Raw genomic sequence first — 16,413 nt, 5'->3', positions numbered from 1 at the left:
AAAAATTGGGAAGAGAAATGAGAGAGGCACAGGAAAATCATAAAAACCAAGTCAGCAACTTGGTCAAGGAGATACAAAAAGATGCTGAAGAAAACAACATGTTAAAAATCAGTTTAGGTCAAATGGAAAAAGCAGTCAAAAAAGTTAATGAGGAAAAGAATACCTTAAAAACCAGAATTGGCCAGATGTAAAAGGAGATAAGAAAATTCTCTGAAGAAAACAACTCCTCCAAATGTAGGATAGAGCTAAAGGAAGCCAATGACTTTGCAAGGAATCAAGAAACAATAAAACAATACCAAAAGAATGAAAAGCTAGAAGAAAACATGAAATATCTTATTGGAAAAAACAACTGACCTGGAAAACATCCAAAAGAGACAATTTAAAAATTATTGGGCTACCTGAAAGTCATGGTCAGGAAAAGAGCCTTGACTTCATTTTTAAAGAATTTCTAGGGGGTGGCTAGGAGTCGTAGTGGATAAAGCAACGGCCTTGGAGTCAGGAGTACCTGGGTTCAAATCCGATCTCAGACATTTAATAATTACCTAGCTGTGTGGCCTTGGGCAAGCCACTTAACCCCGTTTGCCTTGAAAAAACCTAAAAACAAAACAAAACAAAAGAATTTTTACAGGAAAGTTGTCCAGATATCCTAGAAGCAGAGGGTAAAAATAGAAATTGAGAGAATCCATCGATCTCTGGAAAGAGTTTCAAAAAAATAATCCCCAGGAATATTATAGCCAAGTTCCAGAACTCCCAAGTCAAAGAGAAAATACTAAAAGCAGCCAAAATGAAACAATTCAAATATTGTGGAGCTCCATGCAGGTTTATACAGGATTTAGCAGCATCCACATTAAGGGCTCATAGGGCTTAGATTATAATATTCTGGAGGACAAAAGAGCTTGGAATTCAACTGAGAATCAACTACCCAGAAAAACTTAACATCCTCTTCAAGGGGAAAAGATGAACATTCAATGAAATAGGGGGATTTCAAATGTTCCTGTTGAAATAACCAGAGCTGAACAGAAATTTTGATCTTTAAGTAGAGGGCTCAGGTGGATAGAGAAGGTGGACAAGAAGGGTAAATTATGAGGGATTTAATACTCATATGTACCTTCTCATTTATTAGAGCAGTTAGAAGGAGCATTTTATATATATATATAATATATATATATATATATATATATATATATATATATGACATAGGAAAGAGCCAAATTTGAAGGTATAATATATTGTAAAAATTGTAAAAGGTATAATATTGTGAAAAATGTAGTCAATTATAAAAATGGAGTCAATGGTTGAAAAGGAAATGTACTGGGAGAAAGGGAAAGGAGAGGTAGATTAGGCTAAGATGTTTCATGTAAAAGAGTCAAGAAAAAGCTTTTTGCAATGGTATGGAAGGGAGGAAGGTGAGGGGGAATGAGGAAGATACAAAGGAAGGAAGATAGATTTTTTTTTTTACTTTTTGCAAGGTGGTGGGATTGGGTGGTCTGTCCAGGACCATGGGACTGGGTAGTTGCTGGGTCTCTGGGGTAGGATGTGTAGCTTGGGGCCTCCTGTCTGCTGCACCACTCAACTGCCCCACAGCACACTTTTGAAGAAGGACAGAGTGAAAGGAGATAAAAAATATAAATGGTGGTAAGGAAGAATGGAATGCCATGGAGTCAGTCAGGATCACACAAGGTTTATGAAAATCCAGGTAAAAATATTTTACCACATTAAAGGAGCAAAGAGCTTAGAGCTGAAGGTAAAAGAGTTAAGGTTATAATCAAGAATAACCTACCTACTGCTGCAATCTGCCCCGCCCGAGTGGCACTAAAGCTCGGGGTGCCGAGCCCCCCGCTTCTCCAGGTTTCCAAGGGGGGGCACTTGAGCACGCAGGTTCAGCCTAGCGGTGCTCAAGCCAGTGGCGAGGAAAACTGGTGCATCACCGCATCCAAGCCTGGAAAGAGGAGAGCCAAGCTGCCCCTGTGAGGGGCCGCCTGGCACCCCCCGCAGCCCTTTAGATGGTGCCCTAAGAGACCATGGTGGAGAATTCACCATCCCCGCTGCCAGAAAGAACCATCTATGGCTTCATCCTCTTCCTAAGCTCCCAGTGCAGCTTCAGTACTGGGCAGTGGCTTTGCCAGTCTACCTCCTCATTACCTTAGTAATTACTTACATGTTGATATTTGGAATTAACATGGTGAATACTTCTCCACTGGACTCGATTCATACAGTCACAGATAACTATGCCAAAAATCAGCCACAGAAGAAATCTCAAGGAAAAAGCTGTCCCAGCCTTAAAGGACATACCTATTAGTGAAGTAAATCAAATGTTCTTTATTGCTGCCAGAGGACTATATACTAAAAGCTGAATCCTAGAGAGAACACCATAATCCCAAACATTCATTTAAGAATTTTTAAAATAGGATTATTTTTGACTAATGATTTTTCTATCTCCCTTAAATACCTTGTATTCATTGAGAAGGGAAAAAGATTCAAATTGTTTATATGGAGACCTGACCTTGGAGCCAGCAAAACATTGATTCAAGTCACCCTTCTGAGACCCTAATTTGTAAGATGCTGGGCAAATCACTTCACTTCTCAATGTTCTTTTTTAACTCTCTAAAACTATGACACAGAGAAGATGCAGAGATTCCTCTTCTGAGACTTCCCTATATTAGTTTAATAATGGATCTAGTCCCTATCTTGATCAGATTTTTTAGGAAAAAAATCCAAATATCAGTTGATGAATGGAAGAAATAAATATTATGTCATATATACTAGCAAAAAAAAGCTCTAATTAAAAATCAGTCTAATTAAACACTGTAGTTAATGAACAAGAGTTAGCCTCTTTTTCATTTGCTTTTAGTGAGTTAAGTATTCAAAGTACTCGCCACAGAAAAGATTGCATCTGATTCAGTTCAACAAATAGTTAGTTTACAAGTCATCCTAGAACCTGGGAATATGAAAACAAAAACAAAAGCTGCCCTCAAGAAGCTTACATTCTATTGAGAAGATAGGACATATATAATATAAATATAGATAATTTCTGAAAAGGAAGAGGGTGCTAACAAATTGGGGGAGAGGAGATTAAAAATGTTTCCCATAGGAGGGGACTTACCCATAGCCCTTTAGGAAGTTAAGAATTTAAAGGTGAAGGAGAACATCCTTTGCATGAGGATAACTGATACAAAGACATGGTGAGTGGTAGGATTTGGAATTCTGCAAATAGCAAACAAGTAGTAAAGCTGACTGACTGAATCAAAAAAAAAACCCCAAAAAGGAGGGAATAATATGAAATAAATTTGATAAAAAGATGGCATTGATTGACTGGCTAACGAGTTTATATATATTATATATATATATATATATATATATATATATATATATATGTATTATCCTAGATTTATCACGAACCACTGAAGGTTCTTAATAAGGGGAATAAGAGACTTGTCCCTTAGGCAGATAAATGTGGCATATAAGTGGAGGCTATATTGGAGAAAGGAGAGGCTGACAGCTAAGAGTACATTTAGGAAGCTGTTAAAATGGTACAAGTGAGAATAAACAATATTTTACACACACACATACATACACACACACACACACACACACACTCACACACACACACACACACACACACATGCACACAAAAGAATAACCTACCTAGCAAAACTGAGTATAAATCTTGGGGGGAGATGTACATTTAAGGAAAAAGAGAACATTCAAGCATAAGTAATGAAAAGAAAATTTGTCTTTCAAATACAAGACTCAAAGGAAGCATAAAAAGATAAACATGAAAGAAATTATAAGGAACTAAATAAAGAATTTTGTATTCCTATATGGAAATATAATACAAAAAGCATCATTATTATTGGGGCAATTAAAAGAACTCTAGATAAAGAGCATGAGAATGAGTTGATTATAGTTGAATGATCTCAAAAAATGAATGAATAAGAAAGAGAATGCACTGGGAGAAATGGAATAGGAAATGAAGAATGGGGAACATTATCTCACATAAAAGAGTGTACAAGGAAGGGTTTTTACAATGAAGGAAAAAATGGAACCTCACTCTCATTTGGATTGATTCAAAGAGGAAAAAATACACACACACACACACACACACACACACACATACACACACAGTCAATTGAGTATAGAAATTTATCTTACCCAACAGTAAAGTTGGAGGGGGAAGAGGGAAATAGGAAGAAAGGAAGAGGTAATAAAAGGTAATAAAGATAATAAAAGTAATAAAAAAAAAAGAGAGAATAGATTAAAAGAGGCAGTGGTCCAAAGTAAAATGGATTTTTGAGAAGGGACAGGGTAAAAAGAATGAGAAAAGAATAAATAGAAGACAACAGAATGGAGGGAAATGCACAGATAGTAATAATCATAACTGTGAATATGAATAGGATGAATCCAGTCATAAAACAGAAGAGCATAGCAGGATAGATTAGAAGCCAGAATTCAACAATATGTTATTTATAAGCAATGGACTTGGAACAAATGATAATAATAATAATAATAATAATACATGAAGTTAAAATAAGGGGCTAGAGCAGAATATTATCTTCAGTTGAGGTTTTAAAAAAGGATAGGGGTAGAGGTTATGCCACGTTCATAAAAACTGACCTTTGCAAATCTGAGATTCTATAAAAAATCAGATTTGAGAGAGCTGCATGGAGGTGAGAGCTTGGGTTAGGAGTTGAAGAAATTTCCAAAAGGAATAGCTGATCAACTACACAACATTATATACAGATTTCAGGAATTTGGGGAAAGTCTTTGGATTTAGTCCTTTGGAGGTCAATGATAAGATTCTTATTAAAGCTGCTAGGTGGCACATTGGCTAAAAGACTGGACTTCAGAGTCAGATACATCAGAGTTCAAAGACTGCCTTGCATATTTATTTACTGTGTGACTCTGGGTAACTCCTTCAGCCTCAGTTTCTTCATCTGCAAAATGGAACTAATAAATCACCTACCTTGTGATTTGTTGTGAGGATAAAATGAGATAACTATAAAGAGCTTTGCCAATCTTAAAGTGATTTCATGTAAATGCCAACTATTTATTTTTTAATCATTCTCATATCAGAAAGTATTTGAATGTTCCCTGTTGATAACAAAAACAAGATGGGATGATTACAAGAATATGCCACACTTTCTCCCATCCCATAATCTGCCATGTTAACAACTATTAAGTTAACAACTGAGAATTAACAGTGATGAAGAGGGTTAAACCCTTTGGGAGGGTGGAGAAATAAGTTTGTTCTCAGCTATCTTGAAGAGGAAATGTTGAAGAGAAACCAAAAGAACCTAACCTGAAACTTTGAAAATAAAGAAGAAAAGAATCTTTCATTGGCTATAGCAGCCACATCAAAAATAACTATAACATGCGAACTTTTCACCACATGAAGCAGGAGAACACTAACCTCAGTGAGCTTCTAAACACTTACCTAAGTTTCTTGGTAGATCGATAGGGTCTCAAAAAAGAAAAATAAGCCCCATTGCCTAGCCCAATGCAGTTTGGGATGTGTAAGCCAAAAAAGTAAAAGTGTGTCCTGAGCATCAGTGTCCCACTTCCTTCTGGGACCCTCACTAAATGACCATGCCAAAGTAAAACTCAAAAAGAATGAGGGGTGGGATAGTGAGGAAATAGTCCTTATACTGTTTGAATTTCTAACACATATTGAATAATTTTAAATCAAATAGATCTTCTAGCCATAAAGTAAGATGTCTGGGTCAGAGTTCAACTGTGTGATATTACTTTAGTTGGTCCTCAGGTCCAAAGGACCCTGTGACCTTTCTCATCCAATGATCCATGAAGACAAGGCTGATTTCCATTGCCCCCAGGTAAAGATTTGGTGTCTTGGTGGCACAGTGGAGAGAATGCCAGGTCTAAAGTCAGACTTATTTTCCTGAGTTCAAATCTAGCCTCAAACACTTTTTAACTGTGGGATACTAGGGAAATCACTGCACCCTTTTTGCTCAGTTTCTTCACCTGTAAAATGAGATGGAGAAGGATATGGCAAACCCTTTCACTATCTTTGCCAAGAAAACCTTAAATAAGGTCACAAAGTATCAGACAAGAATAAAATAACTGAACAATAACAAAAGCAAGAGATTTGAGACTGAGCCTAAAAGATGTTCTATGGCCTATGCCCCTCAAGGAAAAAGAGGACCCCCTTACTGGGACCAAGGATTTCTATAAAGCACAACTGGATAAAGATCCAGACTCCCAAACTCCCTGAACACCACTCCCAAAAAAGCAACTCCAGAAAAAAAAATAACATGATAGGAAACTCTTGACTTTGGCACCAGTCAGAGCATTAGTATATGGGTAACCCAAATCAAAAGATAATTTCAGAGTCGGTTATATATGTTTGGCACTGGAAAGAGTTTTAGTACTTAACATTTGATTGTGGGTGTGTCGGGCAGCTTCATAATTCACAACACATGAAACCAAATAATAGCCCCAAAGTATGGAGACTTAGATCAGCGGGAACTAGAAAGCTGTCCAGCTCTCCCATCACGCCTCCTGCTCAGCATCTCCTTTTATCCTCCCTCTCACTCCATTCCATGCTGGGGATTGATGGCACCATTCCCCTGTGTTCCCTTTTTGTTTAACAAAGCAGCTGAAGATTGAGTCAACCTCTTCTCTCTGATACTCAGTTTACTCTTTTATCTTTCTCATACCTTAGGTGTTCAGGAGAATGAAGGAAGAGGTATTTTATTTTATTTTATTTTATTTTATTTCATGTTTTTGCAAGACAATGGGGTTAAGTGGTTTGCCCAAGGCCACATAGAAAGGCAATTAAGTGTCAGAGGTGGGATTTGAACTCAGGTACTCCCGACTCCAGGGCCAGTGCTCTATCCACTGCACCACCTAGCTGCCCCTAAGATTCAAGAGACTTTTAAAGTAACATTTTAAACATTTTAAAGTAGCATTCCCCTTTTTTGTGAATAAGTAATAAAGTAATTTATTTTGTAAAAGAATCATACAATTTTTGAACTGGAAAAGCTTTAACAGATAATCTTTTCCAAACCCTTCATTTTACAGATGAGAAAACAGAGTCTTGAGAAGTGCTGGATTTGTCCATTGTGACAGGGTTAAGTGGGTTTTGCCTGCAGTTCAATAGTTCTCTTTTCTCTTTATTTTCCACGAGAATGCTAGCTCTGGTTATGCCTCACAGTGTCCCCACACTTCTATGTCATCCAGGGTAACATGGAAAAAAAGACTGGCATTCCTGTCTACTCTATCCCAGCATAGATTCCTAATAAAGTAGAAAGAGGCAACATAGTAGTCAGAAGACTTTGGAATCAAATCCCACTCTACCATTCTCTTCCTTCCTATGGAAACTTGTGTGAGATTCGGAACTTCTCCAGGTTTCAGATCCTTCAACTGTGAAATGAGGGAGTTGAGGCAGATGCACTTTATGGTCTCTCTCAAGTCTAAATCTATAAACCTATACCTTTAGGGTTTTATTAGGTTAAATTAGGAGATAAGGTACCATTGGCACAACTAGATGATAGAATATTTATACCCATCCTCCAGTAGCTCTCTCTACTCTGGCTTAATCCATGTTTCTTAATGATCAAAGGAAAAAGAAAGGCAGTGGGGAGGCAGGAGCAGGGAGCCGACAAATAGATATAGACAAAGATATGTTCATGCATAGTTGATGAAGAGTCTATTGGGTAAGGTAAGGTTATGGAAGGGAAGAAACTGAAAACTCATCAATGTAGGGTATTTGAAGGAAAGCAGTTGGGAATGCTCAGTGGAATCTGATGTCCCTCTCTATGACAAGAGATTAAGGCTAACAGGCCAAATTTAGATTGCCTCAGGAAAAAAACAAACCTCTATATCCTTCCAAGAATCACCTGACTCTGCTTCTGAACTAAAGAAAACAGAACCTTTGATTTCCTTACAGGCGGTTAGGGAGGGGATAGAGTGTTAGACTTATTTTCTTACCAGATTGGTCTTACTATGTAACCCTCAGCAAGTCATGAAACTGAGTTCCATTATTGTCTTATTCCTATGTAACCCTCAACAAGTCACAAAACTTGTCATCCTCAGTTTCTATAACTCTGAAATGGAGACTAGCACTTCTCTATAGCATTGCTTAAGGATCATATCAAATATAACAAAATATATGTAAAGTGCTTTGTAAACCTCAAAGCTATTAACTATTATTATTATTTATTTATTAAAATGGGGAATGATAAAAAGGCCATCACATTTTGTCAAATTAAATATCCCCCACCAAGAGAAAATTAGAACCAAATAGAATAATTTCTTTCTAAAAGAGACCCCCGAGAGCAAACGAATAAGGAACAGAAACATTTTCAGGGCATTTTGTCTTTGCTTAATTGTGTCTTCATTTTACACTGCTTGCTTTATTCTCTGCCCTTTTAACATAGCCAGCTGCCTTTCACATTTCTGATCAGAAGCAGACTGATTCAGTCTGTAACAGGCACCAGCTTCTTTGCAAAGCCCATTCTGTGGACTAGTCACATTGCCCACATGCGGGGTCTATTAGCCTATCCTAAAGTTCCTCCAAATGATTTTCTTTGGAAACTGCGCTAGTGTGTGTATGTGGACGTGTGGGCGCACATGCATTCATGCATGTGCATATGTGTATGTAAAACCCTAACTACTAAAACAATGTTTGAAGCTGAGTATCCTGCCTACAATGGGGAGAAATAATGAATTACCCAGTGGAATGCCTGGTTCATAGCTAGTTCAGGTTTATCCTGTTATCATCGAAGCAGACAGAGGAAGTGACATCAGTGACCTAGGGTCTTGTTTGAAGCAAAGGAAACTTAGCAAGAAACTGCAGCTCTCGTGGCTGGGCAGGAAACATCCCTGTTAAACTTTTGTTGATAGAACTTTTTTTAAAAAGTTAGTTTGCTTACAGATTTCTGATTTAAAAACATGTGTCTGACAGTGATGAAGGAAGATGCTACAGATCCACAACTCAAACTTGTGTTTTCAAAGGGATAGAGATGTCAGTCCTCTAGTTTTCTAAATTGTAAACCCTTTGGGACAAAGCTTATACTTTGGGGAAAAGGATTGGAATGGGAAAGAGGTTGATTGGTTCCTTGATGATCAAAAGTCAAAAAGCACATCCTTGATGCTGGCCTTCAGAGTCCTATTTTTGTCTTGATATTCAGAGATCTATATTTCTTTGGCAGGAGATGGAAACAGACTCATAGTATAGGTAGCCAAGGTTTTTCCTTGTTGGAGGATAACTCTTGGACTCCTCTGTATGGATTAGAACAGGGGTTCTTAACTTTTGGGGGTGTGTCCTGAGGCCCTTTGACAATCTAGTGAAACCTAAGGAACACTTCTCAGAATAAATAACCTTTTTAAATGCATAAAATACATATGATCAAAAGGAAAACCAATTATTTTGAAATATAATTATTGAAATATTTTTTAAACAAGTTCACAGACACTGGTTTAGGAATTTGGGGGTAATTTGCAAAATCATTTTACTTAGACAACAGAGTTTTCCAACCATCTCTACCATTTTCTTCTCTGCCCTGATGCCTGCTCCCCCCCAAATATACCCCAAGCACATACACACATACCAAGCCTCCAACCTCAGGGGACTGAATAAAATATCCAGAACATGAACCCATCCAGCTGCCCCTTCATTCCACTGAAACAATCAAGAATGATGGCAAATTTAATATATTTGATTAGAGAAACTCCTGTTTGGTGTGCTTTGAATCAATGGTCTTTGTCTTCAGAGTTTGATGGCCTGATTTCAGTGGAATGTCCCATAAAGCCTGTTGCCAGTTCATTTAGTCTGGAAGGGGATTCAACCTCAAAATTCATATGGTTGGCACTGCCTGGAACCAGGATGTTTAGGCAGAAAAGAATGCCAGACTTACTGTTCATTGATCAGAGGGAGAGTCACTTCATTTAATCAGGGCTATGTGATTTGGTATTATGGTTGTGAAGGGTAAAGGGTCATCTGTAGAAATGCCAATATTCATTGTTTTTACTTTTTTCCCTTATCTGATAGAATTTTTTCCTACATTATTGAAAAAATCCTTATTCCTGTTAAAATACAAGAACAACTTAAGAAATCAAGGCTTTGTTTTTAAAGAAAAGCATCAGAAAAAAAGAATAATCATATTTATTCACTGAGTGAATAGGACTTGAAGAATGAAGTTTACTCTCTAAAACCCCACCAAAAAAATCCTTTGTAACTAGGAAAATTATTTATGGTTAACAAAATTATTGGAGGGAATAAGAAAGAGTGCTTAGGAAATGTATTCAGCATATACATGTGTGTGTGCTTATATTAAAAGCTTTATATTTGCTGGACAAATGAATGAGAGTAAGGAATTTACTGAATATAGATTAATACAAATAATTTCCCCCTAGTAGTTTACATCCTAGATGGAGATTAGCTTTAAGGACAGAGATTGCAAGTAATACTCTGCTCTTCTCTTTTTTTTCTTTTTTTTTTTCTTTTTAATGACAAAGTCCCCAAGGGCTTCCCTTGGCTTAATTTCTCCTAGTATCCACCCTGAAGCAGGCCCAGGGCTTAGATTCTGCCCAATATAAGCTCTGCTTGTGTTACAGAGAAGGAAACCAAGGTGCAAAAGATGACATGCCCGAGCTCAATAACAGCCAAGATAGAAATATGATCCAGGTTTTTGGAGTCCAGTCATCATGCCCAGTCAATGAGTCAGACTGTCAACAATGTTTATTGAGCACCCACCAAGTGTAGGTCATTGCCTTAGGCACCATAGGGAATGATAAAGGAAATACACTATTTGTTCTCTTTCACCTTACCATTTGAGAGAGAGCCACCCTAAACCCCCCATTAAGGGCTAGAGTCATCAAAGAATTTCTAGTATGAATCTCTCTGCAGACAACCCAAGCTTGAGCATTTTAAAGGACCGAGTCCCTTTTTATCTTAGTATCCAAGTGTTTTTTTTAAACCCATAAAGTTCCTTACAGATAGAATAGGTGGGCAACTAGATGACACAGTGGATAGAGAACTAGCCCTGGAATCAGAAGGACCTGAGTTCAAATTTGACCTCAGACACTTAATAATTACTTAGCTGTATGACCTTGAGCAACCCCATTGCTCTGCAAAAAACTAAAAGAAAAAGAAAAAGAAACAAAGAATAGGAACTACCTTGGAATATGACCCATTTTTCCCCTCTGAGCTTGAAGTAATCCAGAAAAGGTTTCCTGGAAGAAAACATAGGCTACACTTGATCAGTTCTCTGAAACTGAATTGTACCCACCTTATGACTGAGATGCAGCCAGCTAAGGGGCTATCCAGGGTCTCACCATGTCAGGGCAGGGCAAGAAAAATGACCTCCTTGTGGAGAGAGGTTATCTTTCTCCTCCCTGGCCAATGTGAAAACTGGAATTTTAAAAAAATAATTTCTATTGTATAAGAATTAATATGAAAAGAATTTTGTATCCTATTATGGCATTGTGTTATAGTAATGGAATGCTCTCTCCGCCCAGTCTGGCTCACTGTCCCCCAGACCTTGCCAACAATTATTCTGTTCCATGGTGTATTAGTGTCACAGTGGGGACAGCCTCCTGAGTCAGAAATAGACAGGGAAAATGCATAAAACTGGAAGGTTATCCCTTTCCTCCCATTCAACCCACCCCCAACCATTCTGTCCACCTCAGTCAAGATGCTTTATTCATCTTTCTACATGCTAACAATGACCTGCATGAACAATCCAAGGGTCGGACAACCACTGTACTCATTATCCTATAGGAGGAATACAAGTGACTGGGAAAGGAAAGATAAAATACTCTCTCTGTTTAAAAATGAATGTGTAAAACTGTATATTCATGCAAGGGATCTTTCTTTGGGTACTAGAAGAGGTCCAGTTGTCAAGGGGTTTTTTTCCCCTTTTTTTTATTTTTAGTATTTTCAAAACCATTTCCTGATTCTAAATGTTTGCCACAGGCCCTTAGATTTCTTCACTAAAAGGAACATAAATTCTCGAGTGATTAAATAGTAGTTTAACAGCCTTCAGGTTTCTAAAAGGTTATAATACAAGGGAGGTGACAGGCTGTTTTCCATTTCCACTAGAACAGATGAGGAAATGAATATAAGTGGCAGCATGAGAGATTCAGGTTAGACATGAGAAAGAATTTCCAGTCTGAGGAATGTTAGCCACTGGAATGTTAATAGGGGAAGGTTGTGAAATCTTTTCTGGAAACCTAGTCTGTCTGAAAGCAAGTTGGAAGGCAGGGGGATGGACGATGTGGCCTTGCCCTTGTCCTTCCTAGTCCTTTGATTTTATAGAAAGTCCTTAAGTGTTGTTGTTGTTGTTAATGTCTGTCGTGCTGTTTTCTTCAGTGTTGAGTTCAGCTCCTTCCTTACAGACTAAACCCATTTGAAGGAAGAACATGACCTCTTCATTTCCTTTTGACCATGTCCAGTCCCAAAGGCTTTTTACAATCTTTGCTTAGGAAATACCTCCCAGGGTAACCTCTTCCTTTTCAGCTTACCATGTGGCATCACATACTCAGAATGTTTAACAATGGCTATGAAGGTGTGGCTGGATTGTTGGGGTTTTTTTCCCTCCTTTTCCTTTTTCTTAATAGAACTTATTCAATTACATATATGTTCTCAGCAGGCCGGCCAAGTCCTCCTCCACACAGGATGATGTCAGCAAACCCAGGAAGTTTTCAGAGCCAAGAAAGTCTCAGACACAGGAGGAAACAGTTATGGGTCTCTGAAGTGTTTTGCATCTGTGAATTGTATGAGGGAGAGTTTCTACTCACTGAGGATTAATATATCGAAGTATAGATACATGAGATTGAAGTGGTCAGCCTATGATTATCCACCAAAGTTGCCAAACAACAGAAAAGAATTGAGGAAGAAAATTGTTCTATTCATTTTAAGGTCATTCATTCATTCATTCTTGTGACTAACATATTTTGAGTGCTATGTTCAAAACGCAGAGTTAATTGTTATGGAGGAATCAAAAATGTACACAACATTGACCCTGCTCACAAAACAATCACCATAATAGGATAATGGATTTAGATCTGGAAAGATCTTTTGTCATTTTTCAGTCATTCCAGTAATGTCTAGCTCTTCCTGACCCCATTTGGGGTTTTCCAAGCAAAAATATGGGAGTGGTTTGTCATTTCCTTCTCCAGCTCATTTTATAGATGAGGAAACAGGCAGCTAAATGACTTACCCAGGATCACATAGCTAATAAGTATCTGAATTCAGGAAGATCATCTTGAATCTCTCATCTCTAGGTCCAGTACTGTATCCACTATACCACTCTAATACAAACCTCACTTTTCACTGATAGGAAGTTAAAACTTAGAGAGGAGGGGAGGCTAGGTGGCACAGTGGATAGAGCACCCACCCTGGAGTCAGGAGTACCTGAGTTCAAATCCAACTCAGACACTTAATTACCTAGCTGTGTGGCCTTGGGCAAACCACTTAACACCATTGTCTTGCAAAAAAAACAAAACTTTAGAGGGGGAATTTGTCTGTTGCCCCACACACACAGGCAGAGTAGTAAGTAGCAGATCCAGAATTTAAATCTAGGTCTTCTGACACTAAATTTTATATTTTTCTCCCTGGCTGGCATTCCAATTTAATGAGAAGATAAGGCAAGTATACAACTGCCTAGGCTATCGAGAAAGGAAGGGAGTGCCTATTGTGTGCCAAAGGCTGCAAAAGGGAGATATACCTTGTTCTTGAGGATTAAAAGTTCTGTGAGAAGGGGTGGCTAGGTGACACAGCAGATAAAGCGCCGGCCCTGGAGTCAGGAGTACCTGGATTCAAATCCGGTCTCAGACATTTAATAATTACCTAGCTGTGTGGCCTTGGAAAAGCCACTTAACCCCATTTGCCTTGCAAAAAACTAAAAAAAAAGTTCTGTGAGAAGATGCAGAATTAATACACATTTATATTTAATAAATATGTAATAAATTTGAGAGATGGTTACAATGACTATAAGCATCTTGTTGTTGCTTGTCCTTCATTCTCAAAAAAGACCATGACATCAGGAAGGTGATGCCATGACTTGCAAGTGAATTGAATTTAAGTGAGGGAGGGTTGTACAAAGTCACCAGTTTTACTTTCTCCACTGGAGTCATCTGGACCCAGTGTCAGGACAACTAGCGGTGGCCATGGCAGGGTGGGAAACCTTGACCTTAAGCTAAGATCTTTACCATCTGAGTCTTAAGAGGAGCTGATGTTGGCAAGGGTTCCAAAGTGAAAAGGGAGGGAATCTCAAGTAAATCCAAGTTATTCCAAAATAATTACAACATAAGACACATATGACTAGTTGAGAAATGTATATTTAACAGGGTTATGAGAGTTGAGAGGAGAGAAATATTGTTTCTGTCTTGGGCAATTCTAGAAGTTACAAAGAAGTGACTTTTAACTTGAGCACTGGAATTTAGATAAAACTCTAATTGGGTATGGGGCATTTCAAGTACCTAGAATTGTATAAGCAATGACTTGGTGATAGGTGGGGAGTGTAGTATAAGGCATCTATGGGGATCAATGAAGTGTATAATTTGGTTGAAGCATAGGGTATATGGTGGTGAGTTGTTATGAACTAAGAATAGAAAAGTAGTTTGGAGCCATATTATATAAGACCTTGAATACCAGAGCAAGGAATATGGTCTTTATTCAGTAGACAATAGGATGTCATTAAAAGTATTTGAACAAGAAAGTAATATTATCAAAACTTTGTTTTGGAAAACTGAATCTTGTGATGGTGTAAGGTAATGGTGCCAAACACTGATCTTTGCTAGTAGCATTTTGACTTAAAAAACCGCAAATCAGCATTATCTGTGTAACATTGTATTTTTCTTCGTTTTTAAACATTTCACAATTACATTTTTATCTAATTCAATTGCACTCTGGGTTTTTGTAGATTTCAAGTTTGACCCCTCTAGTGTTTAGGATAGATACTAGAGAGGAACCTGGAGACCACTTAGGAGACCACTACAATAATAGAGGTGTGAGGCAGAAGGGTTTGAAATAAATTGGTAGCAATGGGAATAGAATAGAAAGGATATATGTGAAAGCCACCATAGAAATAAAATCAATAGGACTGATTAGATCTTTGAAAATAGTAAGGGGCGGCTAGGTGGAGCAGTGGATGGAGCACCAGCCCTGGAGTCAGGAGTACCTAGGTTCAAATCCCGTCTCAAACAATTAATAATTACCTAGCTGTGTGGCCTTGGGCAAGCCACTTAATCCCATTTGCCTTGCAAAAACCTAAAAAAGAAATAGTAGAGGAAGGAACCAAAAGTAGAACTCCAAGGTTGGAGGAAATAAAGGTGATGACATTAACAGAAATGTCAGAAAAGAAGAATGACTTCAGCAGATAAAAAAATAATGAGTTTGGCTTGGGATCTATTGAGATTGAGATACAAGTGGGCATTCCAGGCCACAGTATTTTTTAGTAGATGAAAATATGGGACTGTAGTGAGGAGCCATGCTGGAATTTTATATACAAAAATTTTTGAGACATAAAATTTGAGTTTGGGGAGTCATCAGTTTAGATGGTTGAACTTGTAGTGGATAAGCTCATCAAGGTCAAAAGATTAGAAACAAAGAGAAAGGGAAGGGAAAGGAAGGCAAGGGAAGGAAAGGCAAGGGAAAAGCAAGGACAAACCTATTTTTATATAGTGGGAAGAGGAATAATGAAGGAGGAATAGTTCAAGTTGTAGGGAAAAAGCAGAAGAGGGATTTATCAAAGGAGACAAGAAAATAATAAGGTGAAGGTCATCAGTGTCAAAGGCTAAAAAGAAGTCAAGGGAGATATGGTATGAAAGAGACTTTGAGATTTAGTAGTCACTTGGTGACCCCAGAAAATGCAGTTTCAGTTAAGAAGTAGTGATAAGAGCTAGAAGGGGTAATTAATGAGTGGGGTGGTAAGGAAGAGAAGTTAGGGAATGTGAAATTTGCTAATGAAAGGAAGATCAAAAGTACAACAATCATTTATGTGAACAGATGACTAGAAGGAAATTTTAATTTAGCATATTAACAGGATGAGTGAATGGGAAAAATGGAAAAAGAGAAATTGAAGATGCAATAAAAAGCATAGAATATAAACCCAAGTCATAGGACTTCACTACCAATGTTGAGAGCAGCAAGACTGTTAGTCATCTATATATTAAGATTGCCTGTCTCTACCCCAGATCTCCTAAATTGCCAAGTCTTTAGGGAAGAAAAATAATAATAATGGATACTTATAGAGTTTGTAAAACACTTTGCCTATGTGATCTCATTGGAGCTAGATTCTGCTGTTGTGCCTTTTTTATTATAAATACTCCATATAAATACTGTCGATCCCTCTATGTATTCATAGAAACCTGCTGCCCCTTTGAATGAAAAGTATGTATATCTGTGTGTTTAAAGAAAAGGGGCTCAACCAATGCCCAACATTGCTTTCT

General features: G+C 37.8%; 1 long non-coding RNA gene and 1 pseudogene across 1 annotated transcript in view; one reads left to right on the top strand and one right to left on the bottom strand.

Annotated features, from left to right (window-relative positions):
• Positions 1 to 11,395, bottom strand: part of LOC141488901 (uncharacterized) — a 35,863-nt gene extending 24,468 nt beyond the window's left edge. Inside the window, exon 1 of the long non-coding RNA XR_012468842.1 lies at positions 11,250 to 11,395. This is a non-coding gene — a long non-coding RNA (uncharacterized LOC141488901). The remainder of the gene's footprint in view (positions 1 to 11,249) is intronic.
• On the top strand, positions 2,022 to 2,354 carry LOC141488892 (phosphatidylinositol N-acetylglucosaminyltransferase subunit P-like; annotated as a pseudogene).
• Positions 11,396 to 16,413: the final 5,018 nt, after the last annotated feature.

This window comes from Macrotis lagotis, chromosome 1 (assembly GCF_037893015.1).
Source record: "Macrotis lagotis isolate mMagLag1 chromosome 1, bilby.v1.9.chrom.fasta, whole genome shotgun sequence".
Taxonomy (NCBI): Eukaryota; Metazoa; Chordata; class Mammalia; order Peramelemorphia; family Peramelidae; genus Macrotis; species Macrotis lagotis.
The sequence above is the reverse complement of the archived record's forward strand: the minus strand, read 5'-3'. Positions and strand labels throughout refer to the sequence as shown.